Raw genomic sequence first — 6,393 nt, forward strand, 5'->3', positions numbered from 1 at the left:
AGATCTAGATTCCTTGTGGAAAAAGACTTAAATTCAAAAAAAAAAAATTGGCTGAATTGGAGTTTGGATGAGGGAGATATCGTTGATTTAAAATCAGCTCTTTTTCCAGAAAATTTCGTGATGGCGAGAAAGATGAAATAGATTGGTGTGCTAGCCAAGAACTTGTATGCATTTGAGGTACAAGATGCATGCAAAGCCTTGAGGAGAAAGGCAAAGGTTAGATACTTGGTGGTTGAGAGGGAGAGTAAACTACTTCTCAACATGCAGCCATAGAAAAAGTTTCAGACAATTGTGGAGGAGCCACAATTGGAAAAGCAGCTTCAGGAAGTTGTGAAGCAGCCACAACTAGAGAAGCTGAGAGGAGACTGAGTGGAGGCATCCACTCTTGTAGAGACCTCCAGTAGGGGGAAATTTTGAGCCAAGTGGGTAAAGGGATCACATGCATTCATACCTCCAGGTAGGAGGTGGGACGATGTGGAGTGACAATCCCAAGAAGGCTGGAATAGGGGCAAGATCATTGAGGTACCCAGCCTCTTTGAATAGACCTTGCTACGGGAGCCCCGATGAGGAGTAGCAGGACTAGATGAGTGGGTAGAGACAGATGCAGATGGAGCGACAGAGAGAGCTATAGTGCAGGAATCCCAAGACAATGTAGAGCTAGCAGGCTGCAACAATGCGAGAGGCACAGGAGTGTTGCACCAGTGCAGGATGGCACAGAGAGGTGTGCAACGGTGTGAGATGCATGGAGTGTTGCAGTAGCTCAGAGGTCACAGAGGGAGCACTTGTATGCGGCAGAGGAAGCTTCAACATCAGAGGATGTTTCTAGCCCAACAAGGAGGTCAGTTGGGAGATTTCATTTTCTAGAGTTGCTGGCAATAACACTTGGGAGAAGTGTTGCATGCAGAACATTCCAAAGGTTCAGGATCAGGTTCGAGTTGAATGCCTTTCTTGTTGAGAGGTAGTGTTGAAAATGGAAACAAGAATTGCTAAAAATAGAAGTGTTAAAAATAGCACTGTTATAAATAGCAGTTCGGGTACCAGTATTGGACATAGCAACAAGGAATGAAAAATGGAAGTGATAAAAATAACATTGCTATAAAGGTTCATCTTGAGTTAATTAGTTAGAGAAAATCAAACATGAAGTCTATGTGAAGACAAGCAACAATTATCCCTTTGATTGAGGAAGTTATCCCTTAATTAGGGAGATAAGGATGAGTTGTAATATTGATTTGTAATTAGTTAGCTTAGTTAACTGCGTTAAGTCGAGTTAGATTAATTCCAACAGTTTGTGGAATTAATTGTGAGTTCAATTAGTTAATGCTTGCATGCATGTAACTGCTGCTCTCTAGATAACTGAATATTCTCTCATAAATAACTCATGCATGTCAGTTCAGTCAGAGACCCAGTTGAGATCAAAGGAAGGGACAATGTACTATCAGTTGGAGGATTTATCCTATATAGGAAACTCATCCATACAAAAGGAATTATCTCCTTCAGGATGGCGCAGTTACTACTGGGCCAAGTGAGCAGTGTGAGGTGGGAATTCATATGTGTGGAAGTACTGGACTCTAAGAAAAACTTCGCAAGGAAATAGGAGGCCTGGAGGGCAGAGGAGAAGGTTTTTGAGAGGCCTTTGAATGTCCATGAGTAGCAGAGGGATTATACTGAGAGCTGGTTGGCTTCCAAGCTAAGGCTTTGTGTAATTTAGTACCTATTTTCCACTTGTATGATAAAACATAGATTGGGGTTTTAGGCTGAGGCTTTCCCCGGGTTATTTCTTCTGTGTTATGTGTGATTGATTTCTCATTCTCAGTTATATGTGTTCTCTTCATCTTGCTCAGTTCAATTAAGCTTCCGCAAAGTGTTGTAGAAGTAGATCTTGTATTGTGTTTTAGTATATTACATAATCTATTGATCTACAGTGGGAATTTCTACATATTTGAATGTAAATAACCAATACATATTTGAAGAGAAGCCCATCGATTACAATTTCATCTACTACAAAGCCATATCAAGGGAAAGTGACATTTCTTTGGACACAGGTGTAATAAGGAACAAAGAGAAGATGAGATCCCCCCTTCTGATTATTTTTCCTGCTGGATGGTTTGATGGTGCATCACAAAGGGTATTGTGTGGTTGTGGTGTGCTTCTCAAACCGGATAATAGCACACAATACAACCTTCACTGGAATGGTGGCCTGGGACCAACACCAGAGCTGAAATCATGGCACTTTAGGGTTTGCTCTAGTTTGCTGTGGAGAAACAGTTGGACATCACCAACATTTATGGAGGCACAAATAGGTTTTCAAAAGATGGACTTATAGATCAGTTCAAAATCATACATTATACTCTATCTGTGGACCAACATATCGGAGAGGTTAGCGAGATTCACTTGCCATAATATTGGATCTTTCTTTCTGTTTACATTTATATATCTTTTCCTTATTTTTCTCCTTACTTTGCTCCTTGTTTTTATGGAATGCTCTGGTATGCTGTTATTTGTTATTTTGAGCATAATTTTGGATGGCACAAGACACACATCACATGTTGATTTTGGATGCCATTTCACATGTCGCATCTCATTGTCTGGCATGACCTATTTTTGTTGTCTATTTGGATATATACATTTACATTGGATGAATGTACTAGTCTTTTTCTCTGATTAAGAAAGCCAATTTTTTTTCTTCTGAAAAAAGAAGATCATAACACATAGAAGGAGAAGGCGCAACCGTCAATTTCTCTTAGATCAAACATGTTCAAAATAATATCAAATCTAGACTACTAATTAAAAAATCAACGTGGGTTCATCCACTTGAAATTAAAATAAAATCCTTTGACTAATAAAAATTCATGTAAATATATTTAATGACCATCATTATTCACATGACAACTAAATGCATAACTTAACTAATCGGATTGTATTCATAATGCAAGGAAATTGACTTGCATGATGCCTAAAAATCTTTAGCTCCACATGATGGTGGCTGTGAGATTATCCCATAAGTATCATGCCATTCATATCAAGCATAATTTAACCCTAAGACATTCTTTTTATTATCTCATGGTGGTGTTCTACTAGAGAGCGCGTGTATTGGATTTTTTGTATTTACTTTAGTATCTGGTGCAAAAGTATATGTATGAAAAGCAAACAACAACATAATGATAAGTTTTTAGTTCTTTAAATAAATTTTATTTCTCATGACCAACCAAATGAATGGCCTTAGTTTGACACATGGGTGATCATGATGGAAATTTTAGTTACAAAACATGTTTATAGAATTTAAAATAATTAAATAGAAAAATAACAAAGAGAATAAAGGTATTCGTTTGAATGAGTTTATTGTGTCGAGAAGGCATTATGGGAATTTTGAGGTCTAAAATGGGCCTCCAAAGAAAAATGTATGACCAAAATAAACTTTATAAGAATCAATATAATTTAAGATGATGATGTCAACCATGGGGGATGATTCACCACTTTTGGAATAAAAAAGTAAAAGGATTAAAAAATAAAAAAATAATAAAACTACTTTTTCAACTCATATTTTCAGCTTATATGCCTAAGGTTTTACTCAAATTTTGAGAGGGAGTACTCGTTGGATGCAAAGTTTAATTCCTCATCCAAGGAGTACTCATGTTGCATACTTTTGATGGACCCTGCTATAAGCAAAATGAGAAATACATGAAAAACGTGATTGCAATCATGTTTTTTCATGTATTTCTCATTTTTCTTGTAGTGGGGTCCATCAAAAGTATGCAACATGGGTATTCCTTAAATGGGGAATCAAATTATGTGTCCAATGAGTGTTTTTGCTCGAAACTTGAGTAAATGTATGAGGAGATAAGTTGAAAAATTAGTTTTTTTATTTTTTCCCTCTAAAATTTGATGATGTAATCTAATCTTATTGTATTATTTCCACTATTATTTTATAATTTCCTTAGGAGGCCCATTTTAGACATCAAAACTTTAAATTAAAAAAAAAATCATAATAATAAAATATAATATCGGCTCGACTATATATATATATATATATATATATATATATATATATATATATATATAGTAGAAAATCTGATGTGGGTTAATCCGATAATGCAATATAAATCAAAGCAGAATACTATAACTTGATTCTACTATCAATTTGTGGAAGTTTAAAGATTGAGCTGAACAATATAACCAGAAGAAGAAGAATCAATATACAATACACATGAAAATATTTTGGGGAAAGCCTCAGCTAAAAACCCCACTATCTGTATCATCATACAAGGTGGAAATACATAGGAATTATAAAAATCTTTAGCTCTCACAGCTAGCCAGCTCTTAGTACAATCCTCATAGATGCTCACAGGCAATCTTGGCTTCTCTTAAGCCTTCCTCTCTACCCTCCAAGCTCCTATTTCCTTGCGTTGTTCCTTGTGGATGATCTTCACCTCACCAAGTGGAACACTCACTCACACACTGTTAGAACTGCGCAATCCTCAAGGTATGATCCTTGACTGCATGCATGAGTTTTCATTATACAAAAACATATGAAATTGGTAGTACATTGTCCTTGACTTTAATCTCAACTGGGTCTTTCTCAAAATAGACATGCATGAGTTTCTGATGAGGGAATCTTCAGTTAACTGGAGTAGCACTAGTTGAGTGCATGCATGCATCAACTGATTGTTAACTCTCTGTTAGTTCCTCAAATAGTTTGAAATTAATTTAACTGGACTTAACTCAGTAAATCGAGTTAACTAATTACAACTCAAATATAACTCAATCTTATCTCCTTAATTTAAGGGATAATTCTTGCATGACTTCAGATATACTTCTAACTTGAATTTCTCCAACTAATTAATTCAAATCGAATTGATTAATTATTTCCAAGTAGCTGTTAAGACTAAATTCAATTTTAATTCACAATTTAATTCAAGGACAAATTAAATTGGAATATTCTTGTTGCCATATTTCAATATATATATAATTTAATTGGTTATATTATTATTTTGTTTTATTATTCTTGTTGCGAGGCAAGATATTGCACATTTAATAATGTGTTGACTTTCAATTAATCAAGTTTTGATTAAAAATTTAAATAACAATGTATAAGTTTAATTTTATGAAACAAAATTTCTTTATTTTTTAAAAATATTTAAATTTTATTTATTTAAAATGTAATTGGTTAATTTTGTTTTGGTATTATTATACAATCATAACTAATGTACAGTCGCCAGTTCATTGGCACGTCGAACCTGCATTTTTCAAATTAAATTTCAAAATATGTTTTGTGTGGAAGTCTAATCCCACAATTTATTTATTAACTCTGTGACACAGATTGATTGTGATCAATTAAGGTTTTCTCAGAGATCAATTAAGGAGTCCTGGTAACAATGCAATTAAATTTATGGAAAAAGTACCATTTGCAAACCAAAATCTCACATTCATTTTTTTCCTTCCTTATTTTTATCACATCAGTGAGACAACCATGTATTTAATGCACGATTTCGAATGATGTTTATTCTTCTTAGATCACTATGATTAAACACACGAATTAAAGTTATAGGAAGGATAAACAAGGTTAAGCATTAGACATCATAACAACATCATTTAACAATTCACTGGGCTCTGCAATCCATCTGTAGAAATTTCCATGAAATTTCTGACTTAGCTTATACTCCTAGAAATGTACAACGCATGGGCCATAGGCATGCTTGCTATAGCTTTTGAAGGTTCATGGAAGTTGCATTCGATAAATTTAGTCCACATATAGTTGTGAAAGTCTTGTATGCTTGCAAAGTGAACTACCAGATAACTAAATTATGATAAAGATGGTTAAGTTGTTTGTACTACTCACTCTCAAATATCATAAATAATTTGAATTTTCAGTTTATAATATTGTTAATTTTTTATATGATGTTAAAATTAAATATTTATGTTTATATAATTAAATTTAATAAATATATAATAAAAATAAATCCAAAAATAAAATGATCAAATATATATTCTATCAAATATAATTAAAAAAAATAACATTTAAATTTATATTAATTAATAAAAATTTAATAACAAAATCTAAAATTGCTATACATTATACTATTTTTCATAATGAAATCTAAATATGAAAACAATCTTTCAATTAATAATAATATTTATAAATATTATGTCTTTTCCTTTGTTACCTCCTCAACGCCTATATTTATAACATCCACGCAACTATTGGGTGATCATTACTTAAGACTAACCTAGATACTAGAGCCAACGCAACTATTTGGTGATCATTACTTAAGACTAACGTAGATACTAGGGCCAACACTAAAAAGAAAGATGTACCTGCACACATTTTCTTTGTGGGCTGCAATCTCATATAAATGATATCCATGCCATGTTAGCATTCTTTTCTATACGATATTA

Source organism: Pinus tabuliformis, chromosome 8, assembly GCF_031772625.1.
Source record: "Pinus tabuliformis cultivar Carrire ecotype Pingquan chromosome 8, CPIR1, whole genome shotgun sequence".
In the NCBI taxonomy this organism is placed as follows: domain Eukaryota; kingdom Viridiplantae; phylum Streptophyta; class Pinopsida; order Pinales; family Pinaceae; genus Pinus; species Pinus tabuliformis.